Consider the following 18,484-nt stretch of genomic DNA (forward strand, 5'->3'; position numbering starts at 1 on the left):
TGTGATTTACTGCTTCGGTTGTTTCAAAGGTGTCATTTGAACCTAGGGGAGTGTGGTGCTGTTAAACAGACCTGGACAAAGCCTCACAGAGCAGCGAGTGCTCGTCTGTAATTGTAGACAGGATCATTAAAAAAATGGCTCATTTTTCATAATCCTGCACTTTTTCTTTGACTCGAAGTGAAGTTGTGGGTGCTTTCCCACTGTGCAAATGAGGTTCTCTAGAGTATACGTAAGTATGTGTACACATGTGCATATGTATAGGTACTAATTGAATGTATATATGCATTTTTATACATGTTAATGTAAACATTTAAGGTCTTTTATGGATATCCAAGCTCTTTTTTTCTTCAGTGGTGAGTTAGCTATGTTTGCTTTCATAGCTAAACAGGTGATCAAAATGTCTTGTGGAAAATGTGGCTACTTTGGGTATCTAATCCTGAGTTAGACATCTTCCTTTAGGCTTCTGGGTTTGAGCTTTCTGGCTTTTACCATTAGTGAATCCTGAATCTGACCTTGTGGCAAACATTGGGAGAGGTCCTCATTCATTCACCTGTTGCTGCTTATACCTGAAGCCTTTTAATAATTCTATGGTTTCACCTCCTTCCTGACAGCATTTGGGAAGAACTATTACACATGGTTGCCTGAAGCGGGGAACTAGATAGTGCCATAATGAGGAATCCTCATTTAAAAAAAAAAATAAATTAAAAATTGCATTTATTAGCAGGCCTTTTATGGTGCTTTGCATGAAATTGTATTTGGTTTGTTATGAATTCTGCTGACACTTCTGCAAAAGAGTCAAAGTGAGGCGGCATTGTAGTGGTGTAAAAAAAAAAAAAAAATCAGATCTCTTTCATATCCACTACTTGGATGCCAGAAGTGGTTAGTGCCAATGGCCATTCTTGCTTTAGCATGTTACAGATAGGAAATAGCTGCAGGGAGAATTAGAGAGTGGGAAAATAGTCAGCTGGCTCATGGGTTAACTGTGAGATTCCTGGTAGCAGAGAATTTCTTTCTTCATTCTATATTGAAGCCTATGGATGATAAAGCTGAAGTTCTACATCATAAATTCCCATTTGGACATGCAGTTTTGAGAACCTACATCCAGCATCCTTATCATTTTGATGTTAAAGTCACAATCAGTAATGAAATCTGCTTGCTTTTCACACACTGAAATTAGCTTTGATTCTTTGCCTGAAACATATGTTTAAAAGGCAACATGCACATACTGTGCACTGACCCTATCAAAGCAATAAATACCATTGAAGTCATTTTCCGAAGCTGCCTACAGCATTAGTTTATTTTTAATATGGTCCCTCTGAAGGAGTGGTGTAGGAAATGCCTATGGGAGCTATTTGAATTGTCTGTCTGGGGTGAAGTCCCTACCTTGCCCTGCTGAAGAATAAAGTAAGAGGGGGATACTAATTTCCCTTTGTTGTTGCAAAAGATGATGTTTAATTCATTGGATTTAGAGCCTTTCTGAGGAAAATGGTATTCTGTTTAGGTGAGAAAAATGCTTCTTTGATACTTAGCATGATTTGAAGCAAAGGGTGAGGGAGAGACATATTGCTGTAACTGAGAATGGGGTTTAGTCTATGACAGCTCTCCTGGTTCTTTGTGATAGCTGTTTTAGTTGTTTTGCTCTGTGCTATTTCTCCTGCATTGTTACCTGGACAATGCTCCCAGGTCCAGATGTTCCCTCTGTGGAGCAAGGAGGTGACGAGCACGCACCAAATGACCATTTCCAAAGTCACCCCACTCACCCAGGCAGGCTCTGCTCCCTAACTTAGGTGTGGAGCCACAGCACTTGGAGCTCAGGGCACTGTGCCAGGGCCAGTGATTGGTTTCACACTCTGGTACCACTCTTCTTCTCCCTGCAGAGCCTCAGAATGACCAGCCAAGTTTTGCTGTTCCAGAGCCATGGTAGGTTCAGACAAAGCAGGCACCTGAGTGCGTGAATTTTCCGCCCCTTGAATGCCAAATGACAATAAGCATGGTTTGGATTCTAAAAACCTGAAAGATTGGTCCACCAGCAGAGAGAACACATGTTTTGTCACTCATGGTCACAATTAGAATGACAAGGCCAGACTCCTCCATCACTGCTCTTTAACACTGTCAGCACCAGCTTTGCCAGAATTATCCTGTCTGAAGCATGAATGGGCCTATTCATTTTCTCACTTTGTTTGACCTAGGAATCTAGGAACCACTTAATGACATATAGGCTGGTTTCTCCTGTAAAGAAATTATTAAGTCTAGGCTAAAAAATGTGCCCTCCTAGCTGTGAAAGACTAATTTTATATTTGTTTGGACATATTTGTAGATTAGCTATGCTATGCACAATAAATACTGTTTCATGCTGAATAATGAGTTTGAAATCTTTCACCTTCCAGGACTTGTATTTGTTTAGAGAAGAGAAGGAAGCATGCAGGAGAAATAGATAGTTTTTTAGGAGCACACTTTGATTCAATTTTTTGCATTTTATTATGGCCAAGGCAGGAAAACACTCAGATCTCATGCCCAAGACGTGTTTTCAGAATGCAGTGGTTTTGTTTTAAATGGGTCCCCAGAGAAGATGATCTCAAGCAGGGAAATGCGTGCAGTCTTTCCAATGAGATAAGAATAATCACTGCATTTCTGCTGTGCCTTTCTGCAATGCTGTAAATACTCCGTAAATCTGAAGATGGAGACCACATTCAGCTGCTGACAGTGGAAGCCTGGCCACCAGTGTGGGGAAGCAGCAATTTGGCACAGGAATTTGGTGGCAGGTTTACCAAGAAACATCTTGTTTTCTTACCTGTGGATGAAGCAGGTGCACATGGGTGTCAGGAGCCTTGTGGGCTGAAGGGAATCTTGCTTTGATTTCAGGAAACTGTAAAAGGCACATAAAATCCACCTGACGTGTGAATCTGACACCAGGCTGTGAGCTCCCTACCCACATGGCAGAGTCTTGCCCAGCTGACCATTGTGAGAGCAGTGAATTTGTGGGGATTGCTGTTGAAGCCATTTGGATAACTCACCATCCTGACTCAGTTACAGGCAGATCTTGGGCCCCCCTGCTTACTGTCAGCTTTCTCAGCAAAGCTGATGGCACAATGACCCAGCTAGCCCATGGAGGAAGGCCATCATTAACTTGTCCTCAGTGTAAAGATGGCCACAGAGACTCCTTTCTTTCAGTAAATCATTCTGCAGAGCAGATATTGGTGTCCCACTGAAAGGCAGGTTCCTTTTGCAAAGGGAGCTTTTGATCTCTCTGTCTTTTTGCCTAAGCTGTCCTGGTCCTGAGGTCCACATGAATGTCTGTGGAAATTGTGGAAATTGCCAGAAGTACCTGAGTCATCAGTCATTCATGTAGGCCTGGAAGAAGTTCTGGGCATCACTAGGTAACCATCAGTCACAACACAACAGAGCAGGAGGAAGTTTCACATTTCTTTTGGAAGAGTTTTCTGAGCGTTCTTGTGAGAACTGCACCATGCCAGACCTGCTGCTCACACCCAGATTTTGGCCCTGTGGCGCTGCAGTTCTTGCTGGGTTTAACTGTGCACCAGCAGACTATCCAGCTCTGAATGTCTTCTCTTACTCAGAACAGAAGGACTATTAAAATCCAAGAAATTAATGGCTTATTTTATGGAACTTGATGTTTAATCTGAGAGGTTAATTTTTGTCAGTAGATTACCATTTTAAAAGATGTTTTGGAAACTGCTGTCCATTCTAAATAAGAGTCTCTGTATTCTTTCAATGAAAACCAGCAGACAGCCTAGTTTATTTTCCATCTTGAAAACCAATCCTGGGTTAAATTAAGAGATGTTATTAAATTAGATTTTAAAATTCAAACTTAATATAAATTCAATATAAAATGCTTTAAAATTGTTTTAAAGGAAAACGTAGAAAAAAAGGTGGTTTATTAAAAAGCCATCAAAATAAAAATATCTTGCTTTTTGTTAAAGGCCAATTCCTTCTGCTAACTAATTCTCAAGTCCCACATGGATTGGGTAGACAATATGAGTCTTTGTTTTGTTTGTTTTGTTGCAGCTGGATTTATAGGCAGCTTTTCAGAAGGAGAATTTCCTTGCTTTTATGATGGGCTAGAGGGCTTAGTACTCTCTTGCAAATGATTCTGATTGCACAACTTACAGTGCTGTTTGATTTATTGGTGAATACAGTAGTAGTCACCAGGTTAATATCAGTGTTTTCTTTCTTGCTGCAGAGTTTGCTCTTTGCAGCACCTTTGGTCAGAAAGCTGCTGCTCTCCCCAGCCCATGGTCCCTTGGAATGAGTATTTTGTGTTGGAGCCAGCTCCCACAGAATTTGGAAAAGTCCAGGAAATTATCCAGTCATTCCCTTCCAATTCCTCCTTCCTGCAGTACACGAGAGCTTTTGGAGACCCTCTGGGCTGCCTTTAGGCTGTAAAAATTCTGTGGGCAGCCACCATTTGAGGACAATTCCTGCTGAAACCTTTGACAAAGCCCCATAATTTCTCTCCTGGCTTCCCTAACAGAGCTGAAGCTCTAAAAACCCCCCTAACCTTCTGGTTATGGGATGCAATCACTTGCTAGAAGAAAAACTCATGCCCTAAGCAGAAGAGGAGAGGAACCATATCCCAGCAGAATGAAAAAACCTGAAATCTGTCATTGAAGAAGCAAAGGGAGAAAATCCAGAGAAATCATGTCTGTGCTGTCTGGTTTATCCTTTGTCAGTATAAAAAGTGCTATCTTTAGTGCTATCTTTTTCGGATAATAAAGATTGGGCATTTAGCAGCCTGAATAAAATCAGGTTCCTATTCCCACAGATACGTTTTTGTCTAGTGTCTGAGGCTTAGGAAAGGAGTGTTGCAGATTTTACTCACCCATTCATAGCAAGCAGCTAAACACTGGTATTTAAAAAAAAAAAAAAATAGAAAATAAGAGGAAACAGAAAAATTAATCTCTTGTCAATTTGACCCACCACTGGGGGCTTTTTTTTCATTATTGATATATCTGTAATTTTCATCTGCCCTTTATTCTGCATGTGTATTTATATATGAGTATTTTTTTTTTTTCCCACAAACCTGCAGTGCAGTGAAAAGCTAGATTTAAATATTTTCAGACCGACTGTACCCATCATTTGCATTCCACTGACTCATTCAGAGCAAAGACATCTGAGCAGAAATACAGCAGATAAAAGAGAAACCATTAATCCAGGGAAGATTACTGGCACAGAATCTTTATCCTGTATCCTCCCTGAAATGAGACAAAGATCTTACTATGTACATCCCTCTGGCTTAGCTTCAGAAAGTAAGCAATACAGTAGCGTAGACATGGTACTTTTTAAAGGCACATTACATTGGTCTGAAACTTCAGTCTTCTGGCAGAGCTTGTTGCTGCTGAGGTGTTTTTCAGAAGACTCTTCAGTGCCCCAAAAACTGCTTTCTGGCTCCTGCAAGGGGTAAGGCAGCACAATCCCTGATCTTCTCCTAAAAAGACAACGTGTGTCAGCTGGAGGATGGAGACTGTTCTGCAGCACATGGGTTACACACGTATTTTACAGGGTCTTGCTTCTGCTGACACCTCATCTCATGTGAGCTCTAAGTGCTAGTTAGCTTTTAATGAGCCTAATAAGGCTAAAGATTTCCAGATCCTGGTGCTTCAGTTCTGGAAGGGGGGGGTTGGCTGAGGCTGTTGAGCGGGCTTGCCCTTTTCAGGAGACACTCATTCCAGGTGACTGGGCATATTAGATTTCAGAGTGCGGCAGGCTTTTATCTCCCTTCCCCGCGAATGTGGCAGGCTGCAGTTGCTTTTCCGTTTGCTGGTTGTTTGTCTCTCTCTCCCTCTGTCTCTGTGATATTGATCCTCAGTTAAAAGAGCTGAGAGATGGAGCTCGGGAAGCATCCCTTTCTTCTCTGGCAATCGGTGGAAAATCCAGTTGCCATGTGATTACTGCACTGTCTCAGCTGCTACTGGCCATTGACCATCTCCTGCAGGAGTACTTTTGTGCCATAATAATAACAGAACCTACTTTAGTCATTTAGGGCTTCCACTTGAAGCAGCCCAGAGGGTTGGATGGTTTTCTGGAGGTAGCTCCATGTGTTTGTGGGCTTATCTTGCTATGGTGTGCATTCAGCTATGAAATAAAATTGCAGGAAATGATTCAGTTTTGAATCATTCTATTTAGACTGGCAGAAGCCGAAAACCCTCCTGTGAGCTACAACAATGTGGACTGCTATTCAGATGGGAAATGTAAATACTTCAGCATGCCTGATCAGTTGGACTAGAAGTGCAAGCAAACTGCTCTGCAGTGTGGCTTGTCAGCTTTTATTCCAGACAGTTTTGTTCCTCCAGACCCTCTTTTCAGGTGAAAAATGTTTTCCTTTTCTTGTCCCTGTGCAGGGTGTATGTATATTAAGACCTCTGGAAAAGAGCTAAGCACAACAGGAACCAAGACCTGGAGGAAGCTTCTTTCTAAACAATCCAGCATCCTCTTCCAGTTCAGAGCAGAAGAATATTTGGGTGCATGGAAAAAAACCTTGCTGTTATGGAAAGTTCAGCTTACCAAGAGTAAACCATGATATCTTTGTTGTTTTAAGCTGACAAAAAGCGAGGTCAGAAGCAAATCTTGTTTCTTCCATAATCCAGAGTGCAAGGTCTGCAATGGCTTTCTCCCTCATACTAATAATTTTCACATTATCCATTAAAAGTGATTTGATTTCAGGTGTCAACTTTGGGATCTGGATAATAATCTTTTTTCAATAGGAACTTCTTCTTAATGGAGTAGTGTTTGCCTGTTTTAACTGCATCTTCTTCTCCTGCAAATATCAATTATCTCTTCTGCTCCATTTTAGAGCCTGTCACCTTGCCAAATGTTGAAATAGGAAGGTTTATTTATTGCACAAGATATACAAAAATGAAAAAAATAAAAAAGTAAGGATATGTCCTTAAGTGTGCCCTCTTGCTGTTGATTGCTCCTTAGATTTGAAAGGCAGAAGTGCAGTTCTGATAACCCTGTGAGTTCTTCACACTTCCTGCTAGAAATGGCCCTTTTCTGCCTCTCTGCTGGGTGCTGTCTCCAGGGCCTTCCATGCTCCCTGTGAACCACAGATATTTGTTTTGTATTGTGCCACCTTTGTTTAGGGTTTGACCAAGTGACATTACACATGAGTGGTGGGAGGAAGAGCTTGCAAGAGAACTTCAAGTAATCTTAGATCAGCTCGTTGTCAGCTGCATTGTGTTCCTATGCAGCATACTCATTCCTCTTTTGATGTCTCTGCAGATGTTTTAGGCTTTACATAAAAAAAACCCAAAAGTATTTATATGGACACATTACCTCACCTGAGATGGTGTCATTGTGCTGTATTCTTTACATACAGTAAAAATTGCTTCTCTGTTCCTCCTGCAAACTTAGCATCTCAATGATCAAGACAGATAAAGCTTTGGAAGTGACAGAGAGATCCAAGGTCACCTCTGCAGGAAAGCAGCAGAACACATCTCCCATCCTGTGGGCAGGTGACAGTCTGTCTTGTCTCTTAAAACAGTTTTGATAAGAGGACATTTCACAAATCTGAGAAACAGGCGCTGCCCTTTTCCATACTTGCAGGAAGGGTGTCTTCAAGTGAGGAAGCTTGATTACAAAGTCTGCTGAGTATGAAAGGGAAAGAATGAAATATTGCACTTGCCACAGTCCTGATTTCTGTTCTTCTCCTCCATTATCTAAAGGAAATATGGTATGATCTTTGTTCCAGTCATTGAAAACAGTTTTCAAACTGGTGCAAGAGAAGATGTGTGGGATGGGACCAGGACTTTTTCTTTTGTGTATCTGTGTGTGCACATGACTGTGAAATATCTGATTTCTCAAAATCATCACATGCATAAAGTTAAGTCTATCAGCAAGAGTTTACACGTTGCAGGCTTGAGGTTATTGCTCACTTGCCACAGAAAATAAAAATCTTTCAAGGTCCTGCAGAAGCCATCCTCTGGAGTTTCTTTCATCTCATAAGGCATCCCAGAGAAGTTTATCTAAGCCATGTTACCCTCTCAACTCATGAGGATGGATAAGGCTGAGGAAAGAGCTGCAGCTTGGCAGCTTGGTGAGAAAGAGCAGCTGAGATCCTCCCTACCTCATGGTATAGAGATCACATCAATGCCAGGAGCTGCACGTGAGAATAAATGGAAGAATAACAGATCCCTGCATGTTGCCATGGAGCTCTTCTGTCTGGACTTCAGGCATGCTGTAACATACGATCCTTCTCTTTGTCCCTGTTATAGGCAGCCCTAGTTAGTCTTGACAGCATTACTGTGCTCAGCAATCAGTGTTATCCCCATAAAACAGCTCGGTTAGTGCCAGCAGAGCCATCTCTGAGGCTTGCATGCCCTCACTCTTTGCTTGCACGCTGCTTCCCAGACCACCATGCTCTGCTGCTTTCCCCACCTTGATCCTCACAAGCACTCCTGCACCACCACAGAGATGAACATACTGAGGAAAGCTCTTAAAAAGAAAAAAAAAGGACAAAGGAAAAAGAAATTATCTAGGAGATAGCCAAGATTTTTATTTTTTTTTTTTAATAATTTGTTTATTTGCCAATTCTGCTTTACCAGGCTTCCCTCTCATGGTGTCTGTAACTTGACATTATGAACTTTCTTATTAAATCAAGTGCTTCCAGACATTAGGTGGTGGAGTAGAGGAAGAAACACACATGTTTTCAAGGAAAATTAATACTGATAAGATGCTGGCCACTGTCTGTCCTGTTATTGTTAGAATGCACATTTTTTCCCCAGAGTGTAGAGCACCTTCTGATGGAGTGATCCTTACGTTAAAAAATGACAAGCATTAAGGACTCCATGCCACTTCATTGCTAAAATATTTAGTAGAGCATGCTTGCTTCCTCCATCTGAAAGTGTGGTGTATTTATAGGAGCATCCTGTAATGGAGCATCCTGCACTGAGCTGTATTTTTGAAGAATAAGGCAATACTATGTGTGAAGGGGTGGGGTTTAGAGTTCTCCCCTCTGTTGTCCCCTCTGTTAGCAGGTGCTGGCAACATGCAGGGGACTGCAGGAGCTGATTGACTGGAGCAGATTCACTCTGGTATGTGAAGTCTGTGAAGCCCCTGCAGGGGAAGGGAAAAGCTCACAGGGCTGAGGAATTTGAGTTCTGGGATCTCTGTGTGAAATTTCCAGGAAGGATCAACTTTGAGCAAAAAGGGGATGTTCAGGTATTTTTTTGTTGTGGTTAAAATGTCAAATCATATCCTCATGTAAATACTGTAGGTCAGATCCCTAGCTGATGTGCAGGGGCAAGCTGGGAATCCTGGCCTGATGGGCATGGGAAGATTCCTGCCCTGCTCTGTGGCTGTGGGTGTTGGAAACAAGGCCCTGCAGCTCCTGGCCAGAAAGCAAGAAGAGTTGAAGATGGAGGTCACTGAAATGACAAGAGCAACTCTTGTGATCTGGTGTTGTCAGCACAAACACAGCAATTGATTGAAAAATGTCTGCTAACCAGGCAGCAAAGAGCGCAATTAGAACTGAAATAGCAAGAGGGTCTATTTCAGAGTTTTATGATTCCAGCTTGCACCACCCCACTAATTTTAAGTGCTGATGATTTTTCTGTCTGGGCCAGGGTCAGCTGGGGACCAAGAGCCATCTGGGACTGACTGAAACTCAGGATTTCTCAGAGCTTCTGCTGTTAAGAGCGTGTCATAAACACACCCTAAAATTGAAATGCAGTCCTCTGATCTACCTTGGGGATTAGCAGAGTGTGGCTGGGGATTACTTAAGCTTTACTGGAAACCATGAGGTCTGTTGGAGCCACCAGGTCTCCTGCATCAGAGGTGCATGGTGGAGTTTTCCCAGCTGGAAGCCTGTGTCAGGGCTCAAGCTGGACAGCATTTTAGGTAGGTGTGAGTAATACTGGGTGAAAGAGACCCTTTTAAGGCCTATGAGATGTGTGTGGGCTCTGGGGCAGCGAGCTAATGTTTCAGGTCAGATGCTTGAGCTCTGAGTGGGGTAAAGAAAGACTTTTAGACAGTCAAGGGTACTTTCTTGTCCTGATCTCCTAGAAATGTCATATTCGAGAAAAGAGCAGACCTGTTAGCCTGGTGGAGGAGTAGTGCTTGGGAGTGAGCAAGCAAGGTGAGCAGGGTCAGGCTTATGAGTCCACCATCTGGGGACAGTCAGCAGACAGAGCAAAAATGACTTTTCACCTGAATGAAAGGAAATGGTGTCTGCAGAAGAGAGCACTTTGCAGGCAGCTAAGGTCTGTTGTTTGAGGAAGAGCAAACAGACCCCAGGGATGGGTGAATTCCACATGTGAGGCCCCGTGGCTTGGAGCAGCGCTGATCACACTGTGTAGCACGTGGATGGGGTCTGAGTCAGAACTTTCCACAAACTCTTCAGCGAGGAGCACTCTGATTTCTTAATAAATATTAGCAGTACAGTGTAACAGCAGTGCAGTGCAATGTTCAACAGTCAATTACTTGAAGGGCTGCTTTATCAAGGAAGAATGTGTAAAAGATTTCCTTGGATTCTTGTGTCATTGCTTAGGCTTGGGATGGTTGCTGCAAGAATCACAGTGTTAAACCCTGGATACATTCCAAGCTGAGTAAAAGTAATTTTTAACCATCCACATTGAGGGTTGATTCTGCTGAATGCACGTCTTCACAGTGCTGAGTGAAACATTAAAAATGGTGTGTGACCATGGCATTGACAATCTCTGTTGACTTTATGGGGAAACACAGTGCCTCAGATAACGGGATGATGAGCAGAACTACCTCTCCATGTTCTTTTATTACCCCCTCATCCCACCCAGAGCTGCTCTCTGACAAAAGGTAAAACTCTGCACCATTTATTCCTCCTGTGAACAGCTGCTGTACTTTAAGAGGAGAACTGAAATCTTCTACTCACTCAGTTGGATATGACATTCTTTTGAAAATCATCCCAAGTTCACTCCAGGGGCGACTACTCTCCCATTTGGATGAAGGAGCAATTGTGCTGCGTGGTTTGCACGAAGGTGGCAGAAAGCAGGCGTGGAATTGAGCACTGCTGTCTCACACTGAGCACCTGCACCTTGCAGCATGAGAAGCCCTGGTGCAACTGCGAGGAGCTGCTGGTGGCTCCAGCCACTGCTTGCTATGAGCAGAGGTGACCTTCTGTACCCCTCAGGTTGCCAAGTGTTTTGGTGCTGACTGCGAGCTGTTATCACTGTTTTTCTGCTATTGTTGCAGCCATTTTTTTCTTGGCACTGGCAGTCATTTCTAACTAGCTGACAGGTTTGGAGGGCCCTGGAGGTGTAATGCAGTGCTGCTGCGAGAGAATTCTAGATACCTTTTTTTTGAAACTAACCAAGACAACATAGGAATTAAATTCCTTATACAGAAGCCATTACCACAGAGGAGTGCAGTTGTGGTGAAAGCATTTTAGGCTGCAAGGAAAAAGCACATAAAAATGTTCTTCAGTGATGCACAAATAGGTAGACAACACCACCTCAGAATACCCAGTTCTTGAGTGAGTACTTGAGGAGCTTGCTTTTCCTGGCTTATTCTACATGATGAAAAAAAGGGAGATCAGGTCATTTTATTCTGGAAAGCATTTTTCCTGTCTCTTTGGCTGTCAGATGTATTTAACTTTAGTGCCCTCAAGGACAATGTGGTGGATCAGCATGCTAAGGTCTACAGTCTACAGCCTGTAGTTTTTCATTTCACATTGCTTTAAGAATGGTCCTCTTTGTTTCCATTTTGAGCCACGGCTGAATTCTTACATGTTGTCTGATCTTCAGGCTCAAATACCCAAGAGAATAGGCAGCTGTGAATCAACCCTCTGTGTGCTTTCTAGCAGGTAGTCTAGCAAAGAAGGCAGTATGCTTCTTCTTATTTCTTTAAATTGATAGGGATTTGAAGGAAAAGACTTTAATAAAAGTCTCATGAATGATTATTTTCTTCCTGCTGATGATTCTGAATTGCATGCAGAAATACAAGAACCTTTTAAGAGAGCCCTGCGGGTTTAAACCCAATTCTTTGGATTTATAATTAAAGCTCATTGTCTTTATGCTATCCTACACCTTACGAGAAGGATCGCCTTTCTAATTACATAGTACCAGGAGGTCTGTCACATGCTTTTACTCAGTATTATGGTACACAGTTGCTCTATTTTTTTCTTCTCCTTCTCCTTCTTCCATAGATTCAATATTATGTTTTGGAAATTTGACATAATAATTTTTTTATTTTTTTTTTTTTTGAGGCCAGATGTTTCACTCTGCTATGTTAAGTCATCTTGACATACTGCCATGAAATGGAAACAACTGCTAGTTTTAACATTGCTCCATATCTTTATTAAAAGGTACGTCTCATGAATCTTAATTCCCCACATACATGCTATCTTCCTCTCTCCTCCCCTCTTCCCCCATTACACTTCTTTCTTTTCCTCCCTAAAGAAGGAGGAATATTAAAATTTCCTTGCTGTTCTGTCTGAGTGGTTAATGAGGTTCTAGATAGCATAATGAATATGCAGTGCTATTGATTCTGTTGGTGCGCGCGCGTGCGTTTGTGTGTGCGCTTGTGTGTGCGTGTCTTTAATCACAGCTGGAATGCAAAATCAGGCTCCACCTTTCAACTCTATCTCCATCATGCTGAGAGAGTGAGAGAGAGCGAGACTGAGACTGCTAGACAGCTCGAAAGAGATTGCAGCTCAGATGTCCTGGAAAACAGCAAATCCCTCAGACCTGGCAGATTCCGTTACCATGAGAACTGCAGATATTTCCATTGTGATGGCTTGCTCTAGCAGCCATCTGTTACACCCATTTGATTAGGAAGTACAGTTCAGCTTGTATGGGATTTTCACTGCACCTTATCCCATGGCAGCATACAGAAACTCTCTCTCTCTCTCTCTTTTTATATGCTAAACTCAATGTTTTTAAAGTGCTGTAATTTACTGAGGCTGAAGTCATTTAATGAAATTCTGGGAGGAGGTCACTGAGGGACAGTATCTCTGAGAAGAAAGAAGCACATGAGATATGTGAAGGGGATTAGCATCCAGTATATAAATAAGATCAGCCCAGAAATTAGCTGTATTTAGCAATTCCTCATCCTTGCCAGGGAGAGGAGCTTGATATACAGACCTCATGAAGCCATAATAAAATTAGTAATTGCCTCCTGTTAGTTAATCCCATTCCATATATATTTATTGTATGCATGCAATAAATGCATGCAGCAGATATATTTCAGGTCTTCTGTGAAAAAGGGGAAGGTGATGACTCTCCCCAGATGCCTGAAGTGGTGCAGTGGCTGCACTGTGTAACGATTAGATTAGCTTTAAAAATTTAATGGTGCCATTTGACTTTTCATAGACACAGAACAACCTTAAACTTTCTTGAAGGTTTTCTGTGATTTACTGATTAAAACAATTGTTTGGAGTAGTTGAGTCCCTCGGTGTAAATTAGTGGTGGAGGAAATGGTAATGGCACATCAAATGGATATAAAAACAAAGGAGTCCCCTTCAATTAAAACTCTCCAGACATTCCTCCTAAGTGGCTGGCATTCCAGATTCAGGGTAATCTTATGTGTGGCATAGTTGCCTCGAGTATCTTAAAATGACTGAAGGTCTTGTAAACTCAGTGAAGCTAATTAAATGCTCACACACTGAAATGAATTTCTGATTGCTGCTAAGGAGGCATTGAGGTCAGCTCCTCTTTTCATTGCCCACACTTTATGGCCAATGCCAGATACTAAATAAATCAGATCCTCAGAATCAGAGGCTCTGTGGTTTTGTTCCTCTTATATATTCTCCCACCCGGCTGAACATAATTCCTTATCCGTCTTCATCTCGGCATGAAAAGTTTTCTCTTCTATTGTTTTTCCTCACATAGCACCAGATTACCATGGAGAAGACTATGATATCATAAGAAATGAATGAGCATGTTTCTCACCATGGGTGAAATATACATTCCAGACCTAATAAAGTCAGGAATCATGTAATGGGCCTGGTAAAATGAGCTGCTTAGTTAGTGTAAATAGAAATGGTTCTTCTTGAGGTCTCTGCTTCAGCTAAGGAAGTTCTTAGGCACTCTGCTGAGCATGGAGACACATAAGAACATGTTTAAGAGTTTTTCTGAATAGGGGTTGTTCTTAAAATGCTTTGTTGCATCTGGGCCCACAACCATTTTATTAAAAAAAAGTAAAATTTACTTTTTTTTTCATAAAAGTTGATTTTTTTTGTTGATCTTCTTTAGGACAAATTAGAACTTCTACTTCTTGCAACCTCCCATCTCACATAATCCTGGAGGCTGAGGTACAGAGAAGAGAGTCCTTTTTTTTTTTTCCTTTTTTTTTCTTCAGACAGGGCACTTGTTTTATGAATGTGGTATCTGCCTTTGACAGGCAGCAGATGTATGGGAGCCCTGAAATCTGAAACAATAAATACCATTCAGAGTCTCACCACTGAACCTTCTTATAGTACTGCCTTTGTTAAATGAAACATTTACAGGAATACCATCCCCCCCTTCCCACCCACCTTCAAGGCTAGGATCTGAACCATGTTTTTAAAGTAAAGGTTAAGTACCTGAGGCATGAACAGTTGACATACAAAAGAAACTAAAGTAAATTTATCATTCGTTTGCCAGCTACGAGGTGTGTCGAGGGCTTTTTCTTTCTCTTTGTAATGCATGAGAAAACAAACCTGGGAAGCGTATGCAAGGAATATTTCTTTTCTACACTGGAATGTTAACATTTGCACCTTCTGACTTAATACTGTGTATTTCTTCAGAGTCATCAATCTCTTGAGAGTCATCTTGCCATCTGTACCAGCATTGCTCCAGGCTTCCATATGAAAGTCCAATCTGGCGGTATAAATACTGGATAATGAAGAGTAGGTGTTAAAGTTTCTGACTGGTTGGAAGATGAGTCTGTGTCTATGAAAGATCCGAAAGATTCATGTGTTAAACAAACAAACACAATCTATGTTAACATGGAAGTTCAACCACAAAGAGCATGATGCATGTTTGTCCTCATACCCTCTCCCACTCTCATGGCTTTTCTCATTTTTTTTTTTAATCTTTCTCATTTTTATAGTGTTCACCCATGATCTGTGAGGAAAATGTTCTCTGACCATGAGATTCTCACACTTTGGAGATTACAAATAGGGGAGCATGTTGACTTCCTATAATGTAAGGTTCTTTTTTCTCTCCCTTCCCTTTTGCTCCAGGAAAGATATAACTACGTAGATTAGCAAAACTTTTGCAAGAATGGATGTAAAACAGATTTATCTCAGTGTCAGCTTTATCTGATCCATTTGGTCTTGCAGAGTTTGGATGGTTTCCTTTGTTACAATAACCAGCTTTCAAACATCTATATCCTTAGGGTATTAAATGTCAGCCTCTAGTGTATCGTTGAAGGATAAAAGATTGACAAAACTGAAGTATTTTTTTTTTCTTCTTTTTTTTTTCCCCCCTTCTCCAGCACTAGCAGAGTCTTTACTCTCTGCACACCACTGTTGACCCCAGAAATGACCCACAGGAACTGCTGGTGAAAGGAGTGAAAAGGTATTTCAGCTTGTAGGCATTAGAAACACTCTTCATTAATAGCCTTTTTGCAGACTTTTCAGATAGATTTCCTGTCATTGTGATGAGGATATATTTGTAACGAGTCCCTTAAGTAAATGGCCAGTGGATAATTAATTGAACTAACTAGGACTTTCCATACTGTATTTTTTTCCTTTTATTTCATTTTCTATTTTTTCTTTTTTTTTTGGAGGTGGGGAGAAGGGAAGATTTCCAGATGGTCTCATGTCTTCTGTGCTGGGTGTACACCCTTTTACTATCTGCTGGCCAAGCATTTCAACCCTAATTCAAATAAAACTCTTAGGCATTCTTTTGAGAGAGGTAGATTTTTTTTGTTTTGGGTTGGCCTCAGGTTGACTGCACTTCTCTGGGCAAGGATGTGACTACCCTGAGCCTCATCACACTGAAAAAGTGTTGCTAAACCTGATCTTGCTGGAAGAGGCAGCTCAGAAGACAACATTTGGGTCAGTACTAATATCCACATTTTGATTGTATGACCATAATTCTGGTTATAATTCACCTTGTCACTCCCATCATGCAGACTCCAGTCTCCCAAATATGTGACACCAGTGGAAATCTACACTGAGGCTAAATTAAGCTTATTATTTAATTCTTGGGAATTCATTCTTTAAGTATTTCATTCTTAGATTGCCTTCTTAGCACTGGCCTTCAGCCTCTTTAATTAAAAGTTTGCAAACATGCATTCCTTAAATAATTTCTGACCTTCACAGCTGGTTATGAGGCAGCTGTAGTTGATGTTTTTGAGCAAAGTCTATTTCCCTCTCTGAGGGGCCTCCACTTTTTCAGTTTTGGAAATGACTTATTAAAATTGCAGCCATTGGGACAATTCTCCAAAGAAATAAAAGTTCTTGATAAAAATGCACAATTTTTCTCCTCACATCAAAGAGTTCAGATTTTTACTCCACTTGTCAAAGACTACTGATAATTACTTTTATTAGTCATCTCACAAATAACAAATGTGTGAGGTCAAAAAAGTCTCATTTGAACTTTACGGTTTCATGTGTGAAAAAGAAAAGCTTTTAAGAGTAACCATGGGTGTTGACTAAGGAGCCATAATTTTCTCAGCAAAACAGTACCCACTAAGAAGACAAAGATATTGGGGTGCTGGTCCTATGTTCCTGAGATTTTGTTCTGACAATTATTAGCAGGTGTGTTTAAAACTACTTGTCTCTGTATGCTGCTTTGAGGAATGAGTGTGCTTTACTACATCTTTCATTAATTTCTGTTAATAAGGATATGCCAAATTAAAGGTCTCATTTCAGGCAGCTTGGTCAGGTATAAAGGGTCTTTTTTTGTCCTCACAGTGTTGGACATAAAACACAAAAAAGTGAGAGTATACTAATCTCACTTGTGCTGCTGTAAATCAGGGTGAGTTTTGCTGAAACCGGAGGAATTATCCCACTGTTTTAAGCAAACTAAGGAGAGCCAGGTATTTGAGTTCTGTTCGAGTGTTTCCTTCTGTTTGGCACTTGAAGTGTGCTCTGGAGCAAGCTAACAAGAGACAAAAAAAAAAAACAACCAACCAACACAAGAACAAACAAAACAAACAAACAAAAACCACTGAAAAATGTTATGTAGGTGTCCAAAGGGTTGCATCTGAATTTCAGCTGTGGAACACTGTGTTCTTCTATAATTACTGCTCAAGTTGAGGTCTTCAGACGCCAAGTGTCCTAGAGCACGCCTCCTCACCTCCCATTCATGCCTGCTGAAGTCGTGGTCACCCTGCTGTTTTTGGACTCTTTTAGACCTGTAGGTATAAGATTGAGCAGCCCAAGGGTCCTGAGTACAAATTCTTGATTCAACAGTGGCTCTTATTATAAACATTTCCTCCAAGGCAAACTGGAAAGGGCCTTTAGTGTGCAACATTTAAGTCTGTCTCTGCCTTTAAGACTTGAGATAAGTTATTTATGGGAAGCAGACATCTAGGCTATCTTACCCTTTTCTTCCGTGCGTTGAAGGCAGTGAAGGTTGCAATATTAATTGCTGCATCAGCAACTCCAAGATTTAATGTTTTTCCCCATTCTGCAGGCAATGTATCTCTTGCATGATTTCCCACATAGTCTTCACTTTCACAGCCATCTGAATGATAAGCGACAATAATGTCTCTGGAAGTGATCCATAAATCATATTCAAATCCACACATCCAAATGATCCTATTTTTAATCTCTAAACTACTGTAGTCTGTGCTTGCTAGTGCATTGCAATTGGAAGCATTATGCTCCCCACCTACATGTTTCCTTCAAATCTGTGCTAATGCACACCACACCGCACCACACCACACCACCCCCCCCAAAAAATATATATATTCTACCTGGAGCTTGAGTAATAACACATAGAAAAACTAAGGACAATGAAGGCCTCCCCAAATAAATTGAAGTGCTTATATGAATTACAAATAACTCAATGTTTTATCAGGATCTGTAGAGGGAATATGAATGGTCTCAGGTTTATGTCATGGCATTAGAGCAGAGAGTACCTGGATTGTCTTTGCTCCTTTTCCACAGAGTTTCTGCTCAAAGTTCCATCCAGCCTAGCCTTGAACACTTCCAGGGTTGGGGCACCCACAGCTTCTCTGGGCAACCTGTTCCAGGGCCTCACCAGATTTTATTTTGTATCAAAGTATATAAATAGTTCCAGGACACTGTGAACTTTTCTCTCCTGGAACATCCATCATTTGTTAATGTGGTCTTTATGAAGGTATTCCTGGAACAAATGCTTTTGCTTTTCTGTGGCTACAGCTGACATTTCCTTTCCTTCTTTAGCTCCCCTCAGCCAGTCAGCTGGAGACTTCTTGAGATAAAATTAGAAGTGGTGCCAGGCTTCACCCAGCTGATGGCTGGCAACCCTATACTAGAATGGTTATGTCCCTTGTGAAGGTTTTTAGGGATCCCTTGCATCCCTTGCCTGTCCATGGTCCTCAGCACAAGAAAGAGATGGACCTATGGGAGCAGGTC

The 18,484-nt window shown here is 41.4% G+C and overlaps 2 long non-coding RNA genes across 2 annotated transcripts; one reads left to right on the forward strand and one right to left on the reverse strand.

Annotated features, from left to right (window-relative positions):
• The first annotated feature begins 12,204 nt into the window (after nucleotides 1–12,204).
• LOC117243732 lies at nucleotides 12,205–15,825 on the forward strand. The gene is made up of 2 exons (XR_004495579.1): nucleotides 12,205–15,116; nucleotides 15,409–15,825. It is a non-coding gene; the product is annotated as an uncharacterized LOC117243732 (long non-coding RNA).
• LOC107216324 lies at nucleotides 15,107–18,169 on the reverse strand. Its single transcript, XR_001525487.3, has 3 exons — nucleotides 18,007–18,169; nucleotides 17,467–17,609; nucleotides 15,107–17,277 (listed from the first exon to the last, which is right to left on the reverse strand). It is a non-coding gene; the product is annotated as an uncharacterized LOC107216324 (long non-coding RNA).
• Nucleotides 18,170–18,484: the final 315 nt, after the last annotated feature.

The sequence above is a fragment of the Parus major genome, chromosome Z (assembly GCF_001522545.3).
Source record: "Parus major isolate Abel chromosome Z, Parus_major1.1, whole genome shotgun sequence".
Lineage (NCBI taxonomy): Eukaryota > Metazoa > Chordata > Aves > Passeriformes > Paridae > Parus > Parus major.